This window comes from Ciconia boyciana, chromosome 35 (genome assembly GCF_034638445.1).
Source record: "Ciconia boyciana chromosome 35, ASM3463844v1, whole genome shotgun sequence".
NCBI classification, from domain to species: domain Eukaryota; kingdom Metazoa; phylum Chordata; class Aves; order Ciconiiformes; family Ciconiidae; genus Ciconia; species Ciconia boyciana.
The window spans coordinates 140,127-163,581 of record NC_132968.1 but is presented as its reverse complement, the minus strand read 5'-3'; the positions used below and the strand labels follow the sequence as shown (position 1 = coordinate 163,581).

At 58.3% G+C, this 23,455-nt stretch overlaps 1 pseudogene; it reads right to left on the bottom strand.

The window, feature by feature from the left end:
* Positions 1–1,666: 1,666 nt before the first annotated feature.
* On the bottom strand, positions 1,667–22,068 carry LOC140645573 (scavenger receptor cysteine-rich type 1 protein M130-like; annotated as a pseudogene).
* Between the last annotated feature and the right edge of the window lie 1,387 nt (positions 22,069–23,455).

Genomic DNA, 23,455 nt, shown 5'->3' with positions numbered 1-23,455 from the left:
GTTTTCCAGGGCAAGGAGGCTGTGTTTGCAATGCCCATGAATGTCAGCCATCACCGTGGGAATCTCGCCCTGGGAACGCTGCTCTCCTGTGGGGGCTGCCAGCAGGAAGGCTGCAGGATGTGGAGCAGAGGGATGTGTGAGCCTGGGCATCCTCCCCTTCCCCCCAGAGTCACCCATGGGGTGGAGGAGCTGCCAGCAGGGAATGGGGCCCCGCTGAAGTGGGAGAGGATGTTGGCAAGAGCCGCCTCCTCCCCTCTTCTCCTCTTGGGCCAGAACCTGCTGTTTGCAGCAGTACTGAGCTGCAGCAAGTCCCCACAGGGAGCCAACACACCTTCCAGCCTGCAGCAGAGGAGCCTTTCAGGGAAGGTGCAGAGGGATGTAGAGACCCACCAGTGGGAGCAGCGAGGGCAGTTTGGGCTCCAGGTCCTGCCCAAGTGTCAAACCCTTCTTGCTGCCTGGCTCCTGTGTAAGAGGTTTTTCTGCCCATGGCCCCTGGGGCTTGTGAAAAGCCCTGGCCAAGGGAGAGGGACCGGGGCTCAGCTCCTGTCAGCACCTGTTTTAAGGGAGGGACACAAAATCTCCTGTGCCATAGAAACGTGCCCACATGAGCATCCTCCTGGATGGGTCCTTCTCCAGGCCATGGCTTTTGGCTGCAGCACACGTCTCATGGGGTTTCTTTCTCCATCCCCCTGGCCCTCCAACAGTGCTGAGGGAAAGGGGCCCCATCTCCCATGCTCCCATCCCTCCTGTACCTCACACTGCCCCAACACAAACCCAAACTGACACCCCTGGGAAAGCAGCAGGAGGGCAGAGCTGGGGGCTGGAGGGGAGCACGAGCAGGGGGGTCCCAGGGCTGCCGTGAGGCCTTACAGCCCCTGCTCAGGAAGAAGTGGCTGTGGCCGTGACAAGTGAGCTCAGGGTCTGCGAGGATCCAAGGAAGTGGGAACAGCCCATGGAGACTGGGGTCCTGGCAGAGCATGAGGACAGGGAATCTCAGCGCGTGTGTCCCAGAAAGTGGCTCTGCACCCTGTGCTGGGGCAGTGGGGAGCAGAGCTGCATCCTAACCATTGTGGGAGATAATCCGTGGGCCATGATACCCCCTGGCGATGGCTGGGGTGTTCAGGACACTGTGGCCAGCTTAGGGCTCACTTCTGTGGGGCCACAGCCCAGGACTGACCCTGACATAGCAGCTCTGGCAGGGCCTCTGCACTGGGGGACCAGCGTGGCCCAGGCTGGACCTGTGGGAAAGAACAGCTGGAAACCTGAGGGTGAGGAAATGGATGTTCCTGCTGGGGTGCACCACGACCCCTACCAGAGAGCCATTTTGGCTAGAAACTGCCCATGGCCAGCAGCATGGAAATGTCTCTGGCAGCAGGATTATTCCCCAGGGACCATGGGCTCTCGCAGCCCCACAGCCTGACCCCGAGGTTGCTGTCCCTGAGATGTGCCCCTTGCCTACCACTGTGTCATCGTTCTCTGCTCCCCCTGATCAGCCTCAGGGAGGTGACCCAACACCTGGGCAGGCAAGCCCCAGCTCTGGGTCAAAGCCCTCAGAGTCTTTTAATAAGAACAAATATGGACGCACAGTGTAAAAGTGGGAAAAAAAATAGAGGAAACTGCAAGCTGTTTCTGCTGCCAGTGGTAAAGGGAGATGTTTCCCTGGTGTTCACAGCTCTCCCAGCTGCACAGAGCTCTCCTCCCTCCTGGCTGCACCCAGCTGCACAGCAGGGATGGGCTCTCCTGGCCGGGGGCTCAGGGACTGTTGTGCACCAAGCTGCGGTGTCACAGCCTTTGTGTCCTCATGGGGATGTGCCACAGACACCTCTTCAGCATCATCATAGCCCATGCTCCCCAGGGACAGGGACAAGGTGTCTCCTTCAGCTCCAGGGACCCCAGCACTTCTCTGGGAGCGCAGGCTGCCCCCTGCAAGCAGCAAGGCAGGACATTGCAGTTCACCCCATGGGGTCTGTACATCACCTTCCTCCCTGCTCCTCACCACATTCAGCTCCTTCTCCCACCCACAGTCCCTATAAGGAAAGCTCCCACAGCAGTTTCCCCCTTCCCAGGAGGTTTGGGTGTCAGGACGGTAGTGACATGGGTGGCACCAGGGATGGCACCCCAGGAACCAGCAGCGCTATCTTTCCCTCTCACCTCCTAGTGCATCCCTGGGCCCTGCTCCCTCCTCTGGCACCCTGGGCATTTCCCAAGCTCCCTGCTCACGTTCAGCACCCTCCTCAAAGTCAGGAACCTCCTTGGCATCATCATAGCCATCTGCTGGGTCTCCTCCAGGCACAACAAGAACATCTGAAAGGAGAGGGAAGTTGGTTACAGTGAGAAGATATGTCCTGCAGAGCAGAGGATGGGACAATGCACATGGAAACACAGGGCTGAGACACTGGTGTTGGCAGCACCACAGGAGACCCCCATGTCCTCCCCATCTCTGATGGTGACACTCCGTGACACCTCTGTCCATCACGTCTACAGGGAGATCAACCCCTTCCTGCCTCCGTTACCTGGTGCTGATCCCAGACCATCCTCCTCCTCGGTGTCCCCAGGGTAGGGCTGCAGCTGGGTCAGGGACTCCTCTGCATAGGAGCCTGGAGAGATGCACAGCAGGTGTTATGGAGCGAGCCCCACTGACCTGTCTCATGGCCAGCACTGCTGGGGAAGGGGGACCCACAGAGCTGGGGCTGCATGAGGAGGAGGGCGGGGAATTTACCGGGCTCCCCCAGGACAAACACTGTCTCAAAGGTGCTCCCTGAGCTGCCCTAGGACAGCCCCTTCCCTCACTCCTCAGGTGTTACATGGGGTGAAGGGGCAGGAACAGAGGGGCTGGGCAGCTGGGACGGGAAAAGCTCCTCTTCTGCACCCAAGGCGTGGATGCTCTCCCCACAGACCACACAACAGCAGTGCTGCAGGGACCACAGTGGGCAGGGCTCCAATAGATCATCTCTGGATTGGGCCAAGGGAAAGGGTCCTGCAGATGTGCCTCCAGGGAGGACCCACACCCACCTGAGCGACCAAACCTTGCCTGCTTCTCCCACACTGGGCTGTAACCGATCTCCTCGTACACGGCCTCGGGAAAGAGCTCCTGAGCTCTCCGGGAGCCTGGGGACAGAGGCAGGGCTGACCCAGGGAGAGGCAGAGGGGTGATGGGATCCCACTGTGCTCCCCCAGACCTGTTGCTTGGGCCAGCCCAGGACTGGTCTGACAGCACAGACCCACTGCACTGTCCAGGCACGGCTGCTGCATCCGCAGTGAGGTAAACGTTGCTGTGGAGATCATCTAGGGCTGCATCACCCTCGCATCATCCTTTCAGAGACAGCGCTCATGGTCCTCTGGCCCCTGGGTCATGCCCCCCTTGTCTGACCCTGGAGCAGCTCCCATGTTTCCTCTCCACCTGGAGCTGCTCCCTATCTGCCCCATGGGTCTACAGCAGGGCCCCTGCCCTGCCATGGGGTGGGCAGGGGTGGGCAGAGCGACAGGATGGGGACCTGACACCACGGAGATGGACCCTACTGCCCCACACACCTCCTGTCATCTGTGCTACCCCAGAGCCCCTTCCAGCACTACCCAGAGCACTTCCAGCCTTGGCCATCCTCAGTCTGCCATTTCTCTCCTTGCCCCAGTACTAGCCCCCCATGCCTCTGGGCTCTCTCCAACCCTTGCTGCTGCTGCTCCAAGGCCAGGCAGTCAATGGGGCGGTGCATGGGACAGGTGGCAGCAAACAGTCTCATCCTCCAGCTCTGCCTGTGCCCCTCACGGACATCCCACAGCACCCCACAGCCCTTCCAGGAGGCATCTCCCACTGGGACTGCTGTGGAAGGACCCACCTCTGCGTCCCGACCTGGCCCTTAGCACTTGCCCAGCCAGGAGGGCCAGGAGCAGGCAGAGGAGGGCCCCCAGGATGATGCAAATGATGATGGGCATGGAGACTCTCCCGCTGCTGGTCAAACGGCCCCGTGTGGGACCTGTATGGGCAAGAACATGGCAGGGGCAGCACCAGGCCTGGGAGAGGAGGGGGCAGCACCAGCCCTGACTCCCATCACACAAGGCAGCAGGGGGTGGAGGGACTCAGTGGGGACTCATGGGCAAGCTTCAACCCTGCTGAGTACATTGCAATCCTCCCCGACACCACCACCACCTCCCCAGTGCCTCCACCTGGGAGTTTCCCACCCCAGCAAGCAGCCTCTTCCATCCAGCTGTGGGTCACAGCCTGGCCCCTGGGATACCCAGCCTCAGGCAGGAGGACAAGTTACCTGCTCGGGTTGGGGATGCTGCTGTCCTGGGTGTAGCTGCAGAGGAGGAAAAGGAGAGCTGGGCTGAGAGGGTGGGTGTGCAGGTATCGGGTAGCCTCCTCACCAACACACCGCGTGTGTGTCTGTAGATGTCCCTGACACATCCCACCCAAAGTGCCCCTCCAGTAGTGCCAGAAAGGGTGACCGGGACAGGGCCCAGGGCCTCTGCTCTGGGCAGCAGGCAGGATGGCACAGGCAGCCCAGCGAATAGCACTGGGGCTGCAGGGCCCCACGGGCAGTGCCCAGAGGACACCCAGTTCCACCGAGGCTGCTCCCTGCCTGGCACCAGGCTCCTGCACTCTGCAGGAACAGTCTTGCTCGCGGGAGGTCAGGGGCCATGCCAGGACCAAGGGGGTGAAAGGCCTTCCCCAGCTCCCTGCCAATACTCCAGCAAGGCGTCCCAGCCCTGCCGCTCACCTGAGCAGCGCACAGCAGCGTCTTCCTTATGCCGGCAAGCACCGCCATCCCCGGGCCGGGCCCAGCAGTCCTGCAGGGATGGCTCCGTCCCGCGGCACTCCACCTGCTCCAGCCAGATGGGGCCTTGCCCCATCCCAAATGCAGCCTCATTCAGGGCAGACACCGCAGGACCACAGCCCAGCTGCCTGCACACCACCTCGGCATCCCACATGTCCCAGGAGTCGTCGCACACCGTCCCCCAGGAGCCACGGTGCCACACCTCCACTCTGCCCGAGCACCCGTCCTCGCCTCCCATGGCACGAATCTTCTCCCTGTCTGGACAAGGCAAAGACCTCCCATGGCACTGAGACAGCAGGCAGAGCCCTGCCAGACAAGAAGGGTACACAGAGGAGCAGCTCAATACCTGTGCAGCTCGTGGAGTTGGGGCATGGGGCCAATGGCTCCGGGGATATTTCTGGGCGTGCCCCTGAAGAAAGAAACACTGAAGTGAAGGTGCTGCTGTGTGGGATCGTGCAGAAGAGAGTGAGGCTGAGCTCTACTTGTGCCTCCCTGTACCATCTCGGTCATGGCAGCATCTGAAGCCCGGTCATTCAGGGGACACGCGCAGGACTGGGGGGACCCTGATTGCTCAGCCCCTAAAGGTCCCTGGTTCACAGAGCAGCAGTAGCGTGTCTGTGGAGGGAGTCTCTACTGAAGCCTGTCTGGTCTCTTCTGAGACCTCCCCTGGAGATGCCTCTGCCTCTCCCAGGTGCTGCTGGCAACCTGGGTGACAACTGCTGCTGGACTTGTGTGGCTGTGGTCACGTTTGTGCCACTGGCAGCAGAAGGGTCTGACACAGAAAGGAAAAGGCCCTCTGTGTTTGGCTGTGCATAGAGGGGAGCAGGAGCTGGGGTGACACTGTGCCCGAGTGGCTCAGAGTTACCATCGCAGGTGATGTGGATCTCCTCTCGCAGGTCTTCGCATGACTGTGGGTCCCAGGGAGTGGAGGGACACTGCCAGAAGGAGCTGGTTTTCTCCCCACACTGCACATTATCCAGCCACGCAGGGCCAGACACCCTGCCATAGGGCAGGCGTCTTTCCAGGGATCCTCCGTCCCCACAGCCCAGCTCCTTGCATGCCAGCGACACCGTGTCAAGAGTCATCGAGGTGGAGCAAATGCTTCCCCACGTCCCATTGTAGAAAACCTGCAGGCGCCCGGAGCAGCCGTCGCTGTTCTGCAGCCTCAGGGCCACGAACTCTGGGTGGAAAGGCACCAAGGGGGAAGAGGCTGGTCTGGGGCTGTGGGAGCCAGGACACCTCTGCACTCCCCAGGCCCTCAGCCAGGCAGGGGCAGGGCCAGCACGTGCCCCTTGCACCCAGGGGCACAGAGAAGTCCCTGATGCACAGACACCCCTGCCCTTCCTGCTAACACTTGGGGATGGCTGAGCTCCCCAGGGACCCCCAGTGGGACTGAGGGTGCCCGTGCATGGGTGTCCACAGGCTCATGCCAGGGCTCAGAGGCAGCCAGAGACAGCCTTGGCCATGCCTGGCTCTCCCCACGTCCTGGCCTCCCCAGCAGCAGGCTCACACCACAGCTGCCAGCACAGACCTGAGCAGATGACTCCCGCATCCTCTTTGTGCCCGCAGTCGTGCTGCCCCCAGGGCCTGGCAGGGCAGTCCCAGAGAGCAGCTTCGTCCCCAGAGCAGGTCACGCCATCCAGCCAGATCTGCCCGGAGCCTTCCCCGAACCGAGCAGAGCTGGCCGCCTCCACCGCCCCTCCACAGCCCAGCTGGTGGCAAACGACAGCAGCATCAGACAGGTCCCAGCCATCGTCGCAGACGGTCCCCCAGCTGCCCTGGTAGTAGATCTCCACTCTCCCGGCGCAGCGCCCAGCCCCGTTCACCAGACGGACCCGCCGGCTCCCTGCAGTGGGGAGAAACCCCAGTGGCTGTCAGGGGCTGGCTGCCCACCCATCATCTGGGGGGCCCATGCAGTGCTGCTCACCCCAGCAAATGACTCCCACGTCCTCTGCAACCCCTGCCACCAGTGCACTCTCGGGCAGGGAGGTGTTGCAGAGGGTCAGCTTGGTCTCATGCCCCGCACACCAGACCCCTCGCAGCCCTACGGGCCCCGTCCCTCGCTCAGGCTTTGGGGGGTTGTAGGCTGCCTCTGCCTGTCCGCACTGCAGCTGCCGGCACACCACGCTGGCCTCCTGCACGTCCCACTGGTCATCCAGGACTCTGCCCCACGTCCCGTGCTGCAAGATCTCCACTCGCCCGTCGCACCGGCTCTGTCCACCCACCAGCCGCAGGGATGCAAAGCCGGCTGAGCCTGGGGAGAGCAGAGATGCCACAGCCGTCGGCGGCACTGAGAGCATGGCACCCTTCAGGGAGGAGGGCAAGGGGCAATTTCCAACCAAACAGGACAAGATTGAGCCTTGTGCTGACAAGAAGACAGGCCATAGCCCGTGCCTGCTCTGCAGCTCACACCCAGCTCTGCTGCTGCTGGGGGCACCCAGGCAGCTCCTGCCTGGGTGGTGGGATGAGGCTCTGCAGGGCTCTCTGTGGGGATGGCATGCGCTTGTCTGCAGCCAGAGGGATGGAGCAGAGCTCCGCAGGCCTGTCCTGGGCTCATCCCATAGGAGAAAAACACAGGAGCCCAGGCCTGGCAGTGGTGCTGGTGCCTAAGCCGCTGCCCTGAGGGCAGATGCCGGCCTCCGTTCAGTCCTCAGCTCTCCCACAGCAGAGCGGTCAGCCTGAGCAGGCAAAGCCCTCCAGAAGGCTCCTGGGGAAGCAAGGCTTTCTCCAGGGAGAAATTCAGGCTGGTACTGCCATGGGACCCCTGCTTTGGGTGGCCATGTCACACACAAGGGGCAAAGGGAGTCAATGCCGCATTTTCCCAGCACTCACCTGAACAAATGACAGCGGCATTGTTCCCATAGGAGCACGGTGAGGCCCCCAGGGTGATCACTGGGCACTGTCCCAGGTGGACTTCAGTCCCATCACAGTGGAATGAGTCTCTCCAGACCGGTCCAATTCCTCTCCCAAAATGCCCTCCTCCAGGAATGGACTCAGCAAACCCGCAGTTGAGTTGACGACAGAGAACGTGGGCATCCGAGAGATCCCAGTGGGAGGCACAGAGGGTCCCCCAGGTCCCCAGCACCTGGACCTCCACCCATCCCGCACACGCCGTGCTGCCGTTCACCAGCCTGAACCCTGTGTACTCTGGGGACAGAGGAGGACTGAGGGTGGATCGGTGCTCTTGCACCCTCAGAAGCTGGCGGAGAGGCCAGAGGCACAGCATGCCTTTCTTCTCCCTCTGCACTATTTTCATGCTGCAGAACACCCATCAGCCCTCCTGTCCTCACGCCCAGCCCAGCACGGGCCTTGCCCTCTTCCTCGAGCCCCAGCATAGCCCCGGTGTTCAACACCCCACCCTGGGTCCTTACGTGTGCAGGTGACAGCAGCGCTGTTCATGTGGGTGCAGGGCTGGTCCCTGGGGACCCCTGGGGCAGGAGATGAGGAGGGATTCATTCCCCACACACTGCAGCTCTCCATCCCAGGTGGGACCAACCCCTCCTCCAAAGTGAACTGCCCCAGCAACAGGCAGGGCCACCCCACACTGCAGCTCCCTGCAGACCACGTCAGCAGCTTTGGGACCAAAGTGGGAATCACAGACAGTTTTCCACTGGTCCCCATCATGGATCTCCACACGTCCTGAGCAGTGGCTCTTCCCTTCTACCAGCCGGACAAAGCCTGGGAAAAACAAAACAACTGAGAGCTCTCTGGCACTTAAATGCCCACGTTCCCACATCACCTCCAAGCAAGCCATGACCAAATCACGCACTGAACATCCCAGATTAAGCTGTTGGGGGAGTGTTGGTGACACAAACATATCCAGGTCCCCCAGCGCCCCTTCTCTACAGCATCACAGCACTCAAGAGTATGTGTCTATTGCAGACCCACAGCAAAGCCTGCACACGATGTTGGTGACTTTGGGATCAACGTGTGAGTGGCAGACAGTTTTCCAAGGTTCCCCGTCATGGATCACTTTACATCCTTAGTAGGGGCTATTCTCTCTGACCAGCCAGACAGATCCTGCAGCAAACAAGGACCCCCAAGAGTTCCCAACACCCTCTGGCAGTCCCCTGACCATGTCCCATCTGATCTCCAAGGCGGTCAAAGGCAAAAAGCCTCATGACCTCACCAGCTGCTCTCAGGGGTTGCTGATGGCACAAAAAATTCGGGCTCCCCATGCTGCTCCTCAGAAATCAGCACGGCACTTGTGGGCTTGCTTCTCTCCCAAGCTCACAGCCACAGGAATCTCTCAGACAAACCGCTGCTGCCCCAGAGACCTTGGGCTACCCAGCGCTGGTCCCTGGCCACTGCAGCACCCAGAGCACTTGGGATATGGCGAAATGCTCCCAGACGCTGTTGGCTGCTGCAGCCTGCTCTGCCCCACCAAGCTCAGGGCCCAGCGTGAAGAACTCCTTGGTGCCACCAGAAATGCACCCCCTTCCATGGGGGTCTTGGGCTGTTGGGGTGCTGCTGGTAGATGAGACATGTCACAGGGCAAAGGTAGTCAGGCTGTACGTGTGGTCAGTGTCTGTGCCAGCCTCCCGCTCCGGCGCCTGCCGGGAAGAAGGTCCTCAGGCATGACCAGAGTGCACTGCTAGGTACGCGTGTCCCTGGCCAACAGCCGGGCAGAGGGCGGAGAGTGGACAGAAGAGCAACCCTGGGCTTACACGAGCTCCCAGTGCAAGGGCAGGCACAGAGAAGAGCCAGCAAAGTGCTGGCAAACCCAAAAGTGCAAGGTAGCCAGAGGCTGGGACAGACATGAGAGGCTGGGCAGTGAGGTAGCACTCCTGGACGTGATTTGCCCCCTGGGCAGGCTCTTGTGGGGTGACCCTGAGGGAGGAAGGAGGTGCCACATGCCACCCTGTTCCTCTGCCCAAGCCCAGCACTCCTCCTCTCCAAGCAATACCTTTGCTTGGGACAAGGGACCCTTGTCTGCCGGGGGCAAAACCCAAACTTCCTCATCAATCTCATGCCCTTCCCCGAGGCTGTGGGTGGCTGCATGAGTCACTCTTGGCACCTCTGGCATGGGGGACCTGGCCCTCACTGCTGCCAGACGGGGCCTGGGTGAAAGGGAGGAGAAAGATGGGAACCAACAGACATGTCAGAGCATGGTAGAGGGATTCATCTGAGCCACCTCGGGGGCCAGGCAGGGTAGGGGCACCCTGGGGCAGGTTCCCACTGGGCTTTCCCCAGGGACCGAGTTCATCAGCAATGACAGTCCCAGCTCAGCAGTTCTACCAGCCACACCGGGCCCTGCTCTGGCATTAACCTGTTGCACCCTGAAGGCACAGCCAGGTCCCTTGTCCCCTGTCCCAGACCAAAAGTTGGAGAACACGCTTTCGCCTTACCTGAACATATCACTCCAGCGTCGAACCTGTGATCGCAGTCATGTTCACCCCATCCTCCATGTGGGCAGTCAGACAGGGCAGACTCGGTGCCATTACAGCCAACATCATCCAGCCAAATGGGGCCAGATCCTTGCCCAAAGCCTCCGTACTGAGGAGCTCCAACAGCAGACCCACAGTCCAGCTGCTTACAAACCACTGCAGCATCCTGCATGTCCCAGTAGTCACCACACACGGTCCCCCACTGGCCCTGTTGTTTCACCTCCACTCTCCCAGCACAGTCGTTGTTGCCGTCCACCAACTTCACGTCCACAGCCCCTTCAAACACTGACACAGGACCAGTCAGGACAGTGTCGAGCCCCAGCACTGTGGGTCTGGGGGAACCCCTGCTTTGGTGGAGTCAGAGGTGCCAGGGTGGGAGCCCACTGCCCTCCAGGCTGTCCCCAGGGCAGTGCAGGGGTCCCTTCTATCCCCACGGGCTGCACAAGGCTGGGGATGCCCAGCTCCAGCCCCACTGGGTCATTTGTGGCCCCACAAACTTTGGCACTTCCTTCCACCCCAATGGCCCCCTGCAACCTGGCCCCATCCCATGCCCACCCAGGGCACCCGCTCCTCCCCAGCCAGCACCCTGAGAAGAGACCTGCCCCCACCACGGCTCCCCAAGCACACACTGCTGCTTCTGCCCAGGCCCTGAGCTCCCCTGGACCACAGCCTCCCCTCGGCATCTCCCAGCTCATCCTCCACCCTCACGCCTTTCTCTGTCCCCTGTGGTGCAATACGATGATCCCAGTGAGACCTCCAAACCCATGCCCCCTCCTTGTCCTCGGGCATCAGCCCTGCCCTGCCCTTGCCTAGGATGCCCCAGGAAGGTCACCTCTCTGCCAGCCTGTGGGAACAGGTACCCCAGTTCCCTTGTCTCCACAGGCAAAACATGTCCCCCCTCAGGCTGGAGCTCACCCAGTGTTCAACACCCCACCCTGGGTCCTTACGTGTGCAGGTGACAGCAGCGCTGTTCATGTGGGTGCAGGGCTGGTCCCTGCGGGACCACCTGGGGCAGGACATGAGGAGGGATTCATTCCCCACACACTGCAGCTCTCCATCCCAGGTGGGACCCACCCCTTCTCCAAAGTGAGCTGCCCCAGCAACAGGCAGGGCCACCCCACACTGCAGCTCCCTGCAGACCACGTCAGCAGCTTTGGGACCAAAGTGGGAATCACAGACAGGTTTCCACTGGTCCCCATCATGGATCTCCAGACGTCCTGAGCAGCGGCTATTCCCTTCTACCAGCCGGACAAACCCTGGAACAAACAAAGTAACTGGAGTTCCCAGAGTCCTCTGACAGATACATGGCCACATCCTGCATCACCTCCAAGCAAGCCGTGACCAAATCACCCACTGAACATCCCAGAGGAAGCTGTTGGGGGAGTGTTGGTGACACAAACACACCATGCCCCCCTGCACACCTTCTCTACGCCATCACAGCACTCATAGGTATGTGTCTGCTGCAGCACCAGGAAATGCTTGGACAACCTGCTGCTACACAAGGCACCCTGTGCTGCCTGGCATGGTCCCACCAGCACTGCAGTGTGGTGTGCGTAGTTTGGGTCCGGGAGAACCGGCCCAGATGATAATGACTGCTGCAGCCTGCTCAGCCCCTGCAGAGCTTGCGACCAGGCAGGACCAGCACCTTGACGCAGCCAGAAATGCACCCTGCTCCCAGGGGTGTTCTGGGGTGTTGGGAGGTTGCTGTTAGGGGGAGATGTCACAGAGCACAGAAATGGTGCAGCTGTTACCATGGCTGGTGCCTGTCCAGCCCTCTCCGATGCCTGCTCGGAGGGGGTGTCCTCAGCCAGGCACACAGTGCTCTGTCCAGAGGTGCACAGGTCCCAAGCCAAAGTCCAGGCAGAGGGACAGGAGACCTGCATGCACCCCTGGGCTCATGCTGCCTCAGAGGGTGACAGCAGGCACAGACGAGAGTCAGAAAGTGCTGCCAAAGCCTCTGTTTCATGGGGCAGTGTGGGGAACTATGGGCAGGCAGGAGAGGCTGGGCAGCAGGTCAGCACTGCCTGCATGGGGCCGTGTCCCCGTCGGGCTGTCACAACCCCAGGAACGTCCCAGTACCAGCCTGTGCATGCAGTGATGCAGAAGGGAGCAGCCAGAGTCAAGCAGCTGCCAAGCTCCCAAGCCTTGCAGGAGCTGGCTGGACCACACAGCCGAGCCCTGGGGACAGGCAGTGAAAGGGCTGTGTGCCACCCTGCTCCTCTCCCAGGGCCCAGCACTCATGCTCTTTGAAAAGCCCTTTGATTCAGTTGAGGTACTCATGCCTGTGAAGGGCAATGACCCAGGGGACCAGCCATCTCATGCCCTTCCTCCAAGGTGTCCAGTGCCAAGCAACTACCCCTGGTTTCTCCAGCACAGGGACCCTCAGCACTGTTGTCTGGGAACTGGCAGAATGGGTGCAGAGCAGTGGAGATCAGTGGAGATCCCAGGGCAGGGATGGAGGATTCATCTGCAGCCCAAGACACTGACTGAAGAGGGGCTGAGAGACTGCGGCAGGGTTAGTTCAGCCTGGGCTCGGCTCCCTCTGGGCTTTTCCCAGGCACGGGGAACACCAGCAATGACAGTCCCACCTCAGCAGTGTGACCGACCACATTGGGCAGTGCTGCGGTACCCACTTGTTGCTCCCCAAGGGCAGAACCAGGATCCCTTCCCCTGCCACACGCCCAGATGTGGGTCATAGGCTGTCCCCTTACCTGAACACATCACTCCAGCGTCCTCAGCATGACTGCAGCTATGTTCACCCCATCCTCTGTGTGTGCAGTCAGACAGGGCAGACTCGGTGCCATTACAGCCAACATCATCCAGCCAAATGGGGCCAGATCCTGGCCCAAAGTGTCCATACTGAGGAGCTCCAACAGCAGACCCACAGTCCAGCTGCTTACAAACCACTGCCGCATCATTCATGCTCCAGTAGTCATCACACACGGTCCCCCACTGGCCCTGATGTTTCACCTCCACTCTCCCAGCACAGTCGTTGTCGCCATTCACCAGCCTCACCTCTGCAGCCCCTTCAAACACCAACATGGCACCGGTCAGGAGAGCTCCAAGCCGCAGCACTGCAGGTCTGGGTGAAGCCCCTGCCCAGGCCATGGCAGAGGTGCCAGGGTGGGAGCCCACTCCCCTCCAGGCTGTCCCCAGTGCGGTGCGAGGATCCCTTCAATTCCCACGGGCTGTGCAAGGCTGGGGATGTGCAGGTCTGCCCCTCCTGGGTCATTCACCATCCCACCGCACAAGGCACCTTTTCCCACCCCAACGGCCACCTGCCCCCTGCCCACGCACACCTGCACACTGTGCCCAGCCCTGCACAGGACACCCGCTCTTCCCCAGCCCAGCACCCCTGAACAGCCCCCTGGACACAGCCCTGCAGCTTCCCATGCAAACCACCTGCCCTGGCACCATCCAAACCCAGCCCCACCCCCAGGGCTTTCCCTGTTCCCACCGAGACCATTCCAGTGATCCCCACACCCACATCCCCTCCTCGCCCCTGGTGTCAGCCCAGCCCCTGCACTGGGACAGGCCCCCCAGGAAGGATGTCCCTCGACGCAGATGCCCCCATCCCCTTCTCTCTGCAGGGCACAAACTGCCCTCATGGGGTCAGGGCTGCCCTGGAACAAGGGGGCCGAGAGCAGCACACAAAGCCTCTGGGGTACCCCAGAGGTTGGCAGTGCCCTGGGGATCTCTGCCTGCTGCCATCCCCAGCTAGGCCACCACCGGCTCCAGAGGCACAGTGCTGGGGAACAGGGGTCCCCAAAGGCTACCCCAGGACAGGGTGTCTATGCATCCAGCCAGGCACAGGCTGCCCCAAACACCGGAGCCCTGGAAAAGGACATGCTCTCTCCCACCCAGACAGGCAGGCACAGGCTCCATGGACCTGAGCACCTTCTGACCCTCACCTCAGTAGCACCTGCAAAGAAACCCCATTCCCGGACAGATCCCGATGGCCATGCTGGTACTGCTGGGCCTGGGCTGTGGGACAATGGAACTGGCACTTACCGCTGCACAGCTGTACCCAGAGGAGCAGCCCCAGCATCCGAGGGGACAGGACTCCCTCTGTGCCCATCCTGAGCCTCCTGCCCTGCCAGCACATCCCTGCTCTGCCACACTCCCTGCCACGGCTCCTGGGGACTCCTGGGGACAATGACGACAGGAGGGCAAGATATCTCTGCAGATGCCAGCCCAGCTACAGGACGAGCCAATCAAAGCAGCAGGGCCTTTTTCGACATTATCGGGAGCTATCTCCCTCCGACACAGCCCAGCCCTCCAATGAACTTCTCCAGCGCCATTCATGACCATATATGAGAGACGGCTCTGCTACAGGTGTCACGTCACTGTGGTGGGGGGCCGTCACAGGACAGGGCTGCGTGTGTGGGGGTAAATGGATTTTTCACCCCCTGAACCCTGCTGTGTCGACCAGGAGCACTGAGCATCTCCTATGCCAGGCACACCCAAGAGCCCAAGGGGAGAGTGTGCAGCCACCCTCGTGCCGTGGGAAGCACAGGGCTGGGACTGCGCCGGAGGCTGTGTCAGGAAGGGAAGGAAACAGCCCCTGCCCCTGCTACAGACCCCGCTGTGCTGGGAGCAGCAGCTGGGAAAGGGCCTTAGCCCAGGCCAGAGCCCCGTCCCAGGAGTGCTGGCTCACCCATCCTTCCCTGGAGACCCCATGGAAGGTCCCTCGCAGGAGCCGGAGCTGGGACATGTCCCTGCCCTGGCAGCAGACGTGCAGCCCAGAGGCTCAGACAGATCCCTGACTGTCAGCGTGTCACCGAGGGGCCGTTATTCCCCGCGGGCGCATCAGGAGCTCCAGCCTGCAGGTGCACCAACCACAGCCCACGTGGCCTCGCAGCACTCCCCACGCTCCCCCCGCAGCGCCCAGGCAGGAAGTCTGTGGTTTCCTCCTGGCGCCGTGCCCAGGCACATCCCTGCGGTGTCCCCGAGCCACCCCCACCCCGACTGCTCCAGCCAGGGCTGCAGGGGCTGCTCCTTCGGCCTCGCAGGCACGGGGCCGGGCAGCTCCCGTCCTCCGTGAAGCCCTTGTGACAGCACACGGCCGCTCTGCACCAAGCCCCACAGCCATGGGGTGCCATCGGTGACATCACCACTGCCACTGCTGTGTGCTCATGGGTTATCCTGACGGTGACCTCACACCCTCCTAGTGCTGGCACTGTCTGTGCATGAGTTACAGTGTCACACACGTGTGTGTGGTGTATGGACTTCTGCTGATGATGGTTCTTCCAAAAAGCTGTATTTGGGTGTGGTCGAAATATTATTTTGGTGACATCAGGAGGACCTACAGAAGCTATGTGCCAGCTCCTGGCCTATCAGCTACTCAGGCACCAGTGACATCACAAGCTCATGCACAGCCCCTGGCCTATCTGCTAGTCAGCCACAGAGGATGTCATAGCATCTACCTCTGATATTGGCCTGCTCCTGGCCTATCGGCCATTCAGGCACCAATGATTTCAAAACCACCTACAGAATCTATGGGCCTGCTCCTGCCCTACCAGCTCCTCAGGCAGCAGTGACATTAGAAGAAGCACCTACACATGCCATGGGCCTACTCCAGGCCCATGAGGTACTCCAACATGACATGAGACATATGAAAGACCAGAGATGACCATCCCCAACCCCAAAACCTTGGTGTCCCTCAAGGACTGGAGATGATTGTCCCCAAACCAAAAGACATTGGTGCCCCTCAAACCCCAAAACCCAAGACCTTGGTGTCCCTCAGGGACCATCAATGACCATCCCCAACCCCAAGACCTTGATGTCCTTCAAACCCCAAGACTTTGGTGTCCCTCAGAGACCAGCGGTGATTTCCCCATCCCCCTGCCCCTACCCTCACATTTTTCAGGGGGTTGGTGGCTACCTCAGGACCCCGTTACCACAGGACACGCCACCGGAGAGGACCACAGACCGTCCCACTGCCGGGGGGGCTATTTTGCCCTGGGGTTTAATTGCCCCCACCTGAAAAAACTTGTCAGTAAGAAAACCTAAGGCCACAAGATCAAAAGTTGGGACGGGTGGCTCTGTCAGCCCCCTCCCACCGTGAGGAACCCCCCCGCCAGGTAGGGTGGGGTGTCCCCCAATTCTACTCCCCTCGTTTGTACCCCCATTTATAGACCCCCATATATACCCCCCCATATATAGCCCCCAATTTGTCACCCCCATTTATACCCCTCCAATTTATACCCCCTGTTTATACCCCCATATGCCCGCCATATATTACCCTCCCCATATATAGCCCCCTATAGACCCCCATATATCCCATCCCTGTGTATACCCCCATATACACTGCTCCCCATATGTACCCACTATGTACCCCCGTATATATACCCCCATATACATACTCTCTCTATATACTCTCTCTATAGCCCCGATTTATACCCCACTTTTAACCCCCATTTATAATCCTCTTTACACCCCCCATATATACCCCCCATATATACACTCTCCGCATATACTCCCATATATACCCCTACCCATATATAGCCCCCATATATACCCCTCCCCATATATAGCCCCCTATATCCCCATATATATATACTCTCTCTATATAACCCCCATATATAACCCTCCCCATATATACCCCTCCCCATACATAGCCCCTATATATACCCTCCCATTTACTCCCCCTCTCCCACAGGGGAGGCGGAGGAACTTGGGGTCTCCCTGGCGGGGGCGCTCACACGTGAGTTGTTGGGGGGTTGCCCTGGGGGGTGGAGGGAGCACCCCATGGACCCCTCCATGTTGCTCTGTGGAGCCCCCAAACTGACCCAGGGACCCCAAAATTAACCCAGGGACCCCCAGATTACCCCCAGGGACCCCAAAATTACCCTCAGGGATGACAAACCTGCCCCAGGGACCCCAAAACCGCCCCTAAAGCCCCTTCAACTATCCCCAGGGACCCCCAGACCTACCCCAGGGACCCTGAAACCTGCCCCCTGCGACCCCCAAACTGCCCCTAAGGCCCGTTGAATTGCTTCCAGGGACACCAAATTGCCCCAGGGAGCACCACAACTACCCCTAAGGACCCTCAAATTACCCCTGGGACCCCCCAACTGGCCCAGGATCCCCCAAGTTTCCCAGGGAACCCAAAAATACACCGGGATGCCCAGACTTGCCCAGAGACACTCAAGATCTCCAGGGACCCCCAGATTACCACAGGGATCCCCAAACTCCCCAGGGACACCTCAAACTGACCCCAGGAATGACCAAATTACTCCCAGAGAGACCCAAATTACCCCCAGGGACCCCAAATTGCCCTCAGGGACCACAACAATGCCCCCGGGGACCCCCCATTGATGCCAATCTGCCCCAGAGACACCCAAAATTACCCCACGGCCTCCCCAAGTCTCCCCCATCACTTCCAAGCTTCTAGCGCCCTTATATCCCCCTTCATCCAGACACTAACGAACCCTGAATAAACCGACCCCCCAAACCCGAACTCCGGGGGACCCCAATTCGGAAATTATATCCCCCATCCCCGAAAAGCCCCACCCCAACCCCCCCAGATCCCCATCATTCCCCATGAGCAACTATGGGAAGACAGACCCCAAAGTAGAAGATTTATGGGTGGAGCTGAAAAGGCTGTGGGAAACATAAGTTGGGGGGTCATGGGGAGGTTGTGGGGAGTCTCCCCCAGTATTGGACCAGCTTCGTCCCCTTGCTGGGCTCTATGTCTGTACTGGGGGAACATCCAGACCTGCATGGACTCACACATGCCCAGACCCTGGCAGACCCCAGAGCAGGGCTGCCTGCAAACCCTCACGGGGGCCATGGCCAAGGCAGGGAAGGGGTCGGGTGCTGGGGTGGGCAGTCAAAGCTGGGTGGCTGCAGGGGAATGAGGCACTGAGGTCTGTTGTGGGAACTGTGCTGGGAGGATGTTTCCCCAACCCTGAATGCACCCTGTCCCATGTGGTGTTTGCACAGCAGAGGTCTCGGGCCACATGTGGGGATGCAGGTGTGGGCCAGCCCAGGGACAGGGACAGGGATCTGAACAAAAGCCATGATGCTCCAAGAACCTCCCACACTGATGGAAACCCTAAATTCCCCTCAATCCCCAGACAGGCAGGGCTGTCACCCCAGTCAGTGCGATTGCTGCGCAGACCCAAGAGACATGCTGGGCTGGGAGGTGCAGGGCAGCCAGGACTGACCCCAGCACTTCCAGTAACCTCTCGGCAGTCACAGCAGCACTCCACAGCTGGGACAAGACTTGATGATGATCTCTCCATGGTCAGGGGTCTCTTGAGGCTGTAGCCACTGGCACTGCCTGCTGGGAACCCCAGACCTAGTTCTGAGCCCCAGTGCCCTGCACCACAGCTCTTAGTACCTCCCCTCCCATGCCACCATCCTCTCTCAGCAGCACCACCAAGTGCATTACTCCCTACCCAGGTATGCAGAGGAGCTGCTGGAGGTCTTCTCTACTCACCCATTCTGCCCCAAACGCTGTCTCGGTGTCAGCCCACAGGCACCACCACATTCCCTCTGTGTTAGGTGCTGGGTGTCTCCACATGCCCTCCTCTGAGCCCAGGCAGGGACCCCCAGGGTGTCTCTCTGCTCAGAGCTGGCCACAATGCCTGGCTCTGCAGTCATAAGGGATCCTGGTGTTGCCACACTTGGAGAGAAGGTTGTGGCTGTCCTTGCTCACAGTAGGCATGAGACTCTGTCTGGCAGTCAGGAAGGAAAGACAAGGACAAGAGACAATGAGGACAAGAAGCAGGAAGGGAAATTTCACATGAGGTTTAAGGAAAAAAGCACACCTTTATAGCTGATTAGTACTGGGTCCAGGGCCCAGACATTCTCAAAACTCAAATGGAGAAAGCACTCACCAACCTGATCTAACAGACAAGCTCTCCCTGCTCAGAGCAGAGTGTAGCACTAGACACCTCCACTGGTTCCTTCTGACTCTTCTTCGCAGCACCTCTGGAGATGGCCTCGTCTAGTCTAGAGCGGGATGCCCAATACAGGGTCCAGCTGCGTTTTGAATATCTCCATGCATGGAGACTACACAACCCCTCTGGACAATCTGTTCCAGTGTTCAATCACCCTCACCATAGAAAAGTGTTTTCTTGTGTTGAGAGGGAAGTTCCTGTGCTTCCCTTGCTACCCATTGTCTGTCACTGGGCACCACGGAGAGAAGCCTGGCTCCCTCTTTTTCATTCCCTCCCGTCAGGTATTGATACACATGGACAAGATCCCCATCAGCCTTCCCTTCTCCAGGCTAAAAAGTCCCAGCTCTCTCAGCCTCTCCTCCTGAAGGATGCTTGTGTGCCTTCCTCATCTTTGTGGCCCTTTGCTGGACTCGCTCCAGTAAGTCCATGTCTCTCTTGTACTGGGCAGCCCAGCGCTGGACACAGCACTCCACATGTGGCTTCAGCAGTGCTGACTAGAGGGGAAGGATCACCTCTCGACCTGCTGGCAAACCTCTCCTGAACGCAGCCCAGGAGGCTGTCGGCCTGCTTTGCCACACAGCCGCACTGCTGGCTTGTGGCCACCTTGTTAGCCACCAGCACCCCCTGATCCTTCTCTAGAAACCTGCTTTCCAGGCAGTCAGCCCCCAGCCCCCAGTACTGGTCCATGGCGTTCTGCCTGCCCAGGGGCAGGGCTTTGTGTTTCCCTTTGTTGAACTTGATGAGCTTCCTCTCTGCCCACTTCTCCAGCCTGCCCACGTCCTTCTGAGCAGCAGTGCAACCAGCCGCTGTACCAGCCTCTCCTCCCAATTCTGTATCATCCACAAACCTGCTCACGATGCCCTCGGTCCCATCCTCCAGGACTCCAATGAAAGGCTGAATAGAACGGGACCCATATCAACCCCTGGGCTACACCCCTGGTGATTATCCTCCAGCTGGACTTTGTGCCACTGGACACAGCCCTCTGGGATTCAGGCACTTTTCAGTCCATCTCATTTTCCACTTCTCTAGTCCATACTTGCTCAGCTTGTCTACAGGGGTATCATGGGAGACAGGCTGACAGCTCCCTGCATCCTCCTTCTTGCCTGCTTCAAGATAGGGTTTACATTTGCTTTCTTCCAGTCCTCAGGAACCTCGCCCAATCCCCACAACCTTTCCAACATGATATCAAGTGGCATTACAATGACATCAGCCATCTTCCTCAGCACTCACGAGTGCATCCCCTCAGGTCCCAAGGACTTATGCACGTGCAGTTTGTTTAAATGTTCCCTAATCTGAGACTGCTGCACCAAGGGTAAGTCTTCCTTGCCCTGCCTCTGGTCTTGGGGGCCTGGCATTCCTGAAGGTTGGTCTTGCCATTAAACTCAGAGAGGAAGAAGGCATGTGAGGAGGAATTAGGCATTGTGGGAGTGAAAGGGTAACAAGATTGAGGGTCCGGGTCATGAGGCGAGCACGTAACTTTTGTTGTGAAGGAAGGAACTGCAAGGTTGCAAGAAGATAGCTGAAGGGACACATGACTGACGTCTGAACAAGACATATAAACCAATAAGGATTCTCTTAGTAGCGCTTGTGTAAACAATTAGAAAGTATATAAGCCGTGGAATATTTTAATAAGGGGTCTTTGATTTACCATCTATCGGAGTCCGTGCATCAATCCACTACAAATGGTGCCCGAACAGGGACTTGAAGTCTGCGGGACAGAATCACGGTAAAGAGCGACCGGTAGCGGAGCCTGGCTGAACATATAATCAGCGGTTGGAGAGCTGAAAAGTCCAGACAAAGTAATCACCTAGACCAGGTGAGCAGCCAGGGACAATGGGGGCAACAATGTCTGCAGAAGAACAATCAGTGGTAACTGTGTTTAAGAAGATATTAGAAAAGCGCGGCATTAAGTATGATGAGACACAATTGCGCATGCTGCTCGCCTGGCTTAAAAGCCAAGGTGTAGGTCCAGAATTGACTGAGGTATTTGAAATATGTACATGGGAAACAGGTGGACAGGTTTTATGGGACGCGGCTACCAGGGGGGATTCCAGTGCCACGGGCTTGTTAACAACATGGCGCTTAGTTACAGACTCATTAAAGCAACTAAAGGCAGATCACACTGTAACAGCTGCCACTGCAGCAGCCACTGTAAGAGAAAGATAAAAAGAAGCGGTGGCTGCCACAGCTAACAAACTACCACCCACTGCACCTCCCTCGCCTGATTTCTGCCACCACCATCACCTATGAATACGGATTCATCGTTTGCAGAGGACGCATACAAGGAGAAAAATAGAGGGGACTTTGGATGTGTTGAAACAGATTAAACATTGGCAGGAGTTGCGGCAACAAGCCGAAAAAAGCGGCGATCATGCTATTGCTGCTCTCATAGTGTGTCCTGTAATTCGAGACGCTCAATTGAGATAAGTGGGTGGCTTAAATCATTGTTAAAAACTGGACTATTGGTTATCGGTATGTTTTTATGTATCTTGCTGTTTTTACCCTGTTTATTGTCATGTGTCCAAGGAATGCTGCAGAAAATGGTGCAAAAAATATATGTTGTTGAAAAACAAAACGGGGGAACTGAGGAGGAAGTAAGCATTGCGGGACTGAAAGGGTTAACAAGATTGAGGGTCCAGGTCATGAGGCGAGCACGTGACTTTTGTTGTGAAGGAAGGAACTGCAAAGTTGCAAGAAGATAGCTGAAGGGACACATGAAGGACGCGTGAACAAGACATATAAACCAATAAGGGTTCTCTCAGTAGCGCTTGTGTAAACAATTAGAAAGTATATAAGCCGTGGAATATTTTAATAAGGGGTCTTCGATTTACCATCTATCAGAGTCCGTGCATCAATCCGCTACAGGCATGGCCCTTTCTCGGCCCTTTCTGTGCTCTCTGTCACCAGGGCCCCTGCCCCATCTAGCAGCAGGCTCACATTTTCCTGAGCCTTCCTTTTGCTGCTGGTGTCGTTGTTAAATTCTGTCTTGATGCCCTTCATGTCCAGATTGAATTACCAGATTGAGATCAAGATGGACTTTGCCTATCCTAACACTCTCGCTGAATGGTTGGGAGGTGCTTGGTGCCCTCCAGAAGCCTCCTGAGTGTCTTGTGCCCTGCTGTGCTGCCCCTCAGGAAGATGTCTGACAGGATAATGTCCCCCATGAGGACTAGTACCTGCAATGAGAAACTGCTTCTACTTCTCTGAAAAATAACTCATTGCTCCCCACACGGTGTGCATTTGTGTCGAGGCACATCAGAAGTGTGCCCAGCCATGCCGATTTCCCTGCTGAGATTGAGGGCTACTTGACAGGTGCCCACAAACAGCCCTGGCTGAACCTTTTGCTTCACCTCCAACTTCCTTCTTTCCTGTTTCCCCTCCCCTTTGGTCATCCTCCAACCCTCCCACACAAGAAGCCCACCTCTGTTTTCCCTTTACCCACTGGCCCTGGCTTTGCTTGCCTGGTGCCCTCTGTTGGTGTTTCTGGGATGGCTGCATTGGAAAGCCTTACCTTGGTCTGCAAGTCTGTTAGACTGGGACCTCCTTTTATTATCCATCATGTCGTGCAGTTCTTCATGCTGTCATGTTTTTAGAGGAACCAAAGGGCAGGGTGGACAACAGAAACCTCACCAAGTTTTACAAGAAGTGGCCAGTCCTGCATTGGGGCAGAATAACCCCATGTATCAAGGCAAGCTTGGAGTGGTGTGGCCACATCTGAACTAATCTGTGCTGGGTTGGGGCTCCTTGTTCTGCAGGAGTGGGGAGGACCTGGAGAAGGTGCAGAGGACATCTGCCAAGATGGGGTAAAGGGGCTGAATGCCATGACTTGTGTGGAGAGGCTGAGGGACCTGGGCTGCTTTGGCCTCCTGACGTAGAGGCCAAGGAAAATGTTGTCATGGCCTGCAGCTGCTGGAAGGGTGCTTTCAGAGAGGATGAAGATTTCCTTTGTAGAGGAAACAGCATGAGGAAGGAAAAGCTTTGGAGTCTGAGCCTGGGCATGAGGAAAAAGGAAATGCCACTTGAAGGGTAGTGCTGTGATGCAACCGGTCACTGGGGGTGCTGGTGTTTGTCTGTGGTCAGCCCATGGCTTTCTGTTTCAGAGAGAGACATGGGTACAGGTAGGGACCCGTGAGGATGAGAGCAGGGTGGGGAAGTGGACAGTGTGCCTACAGCCTGCAGGGAAACAGGCACAGGAGTGGCACAGTGTAGGACATCCTGTGGTGGAGGTGGGCAATGACGATACCCATACAAAAACCATTTTAAACAGAGAGATAGAAAAGGACAGAAATGCAATTAAGGAGCTGATGAAAGAGTTAATTTGACTTTTGAAAGGTGTGCAAGATTTTGACTCCCTCAGTTAGGGAGTTAAAAGCTCAAAGCAGCAACC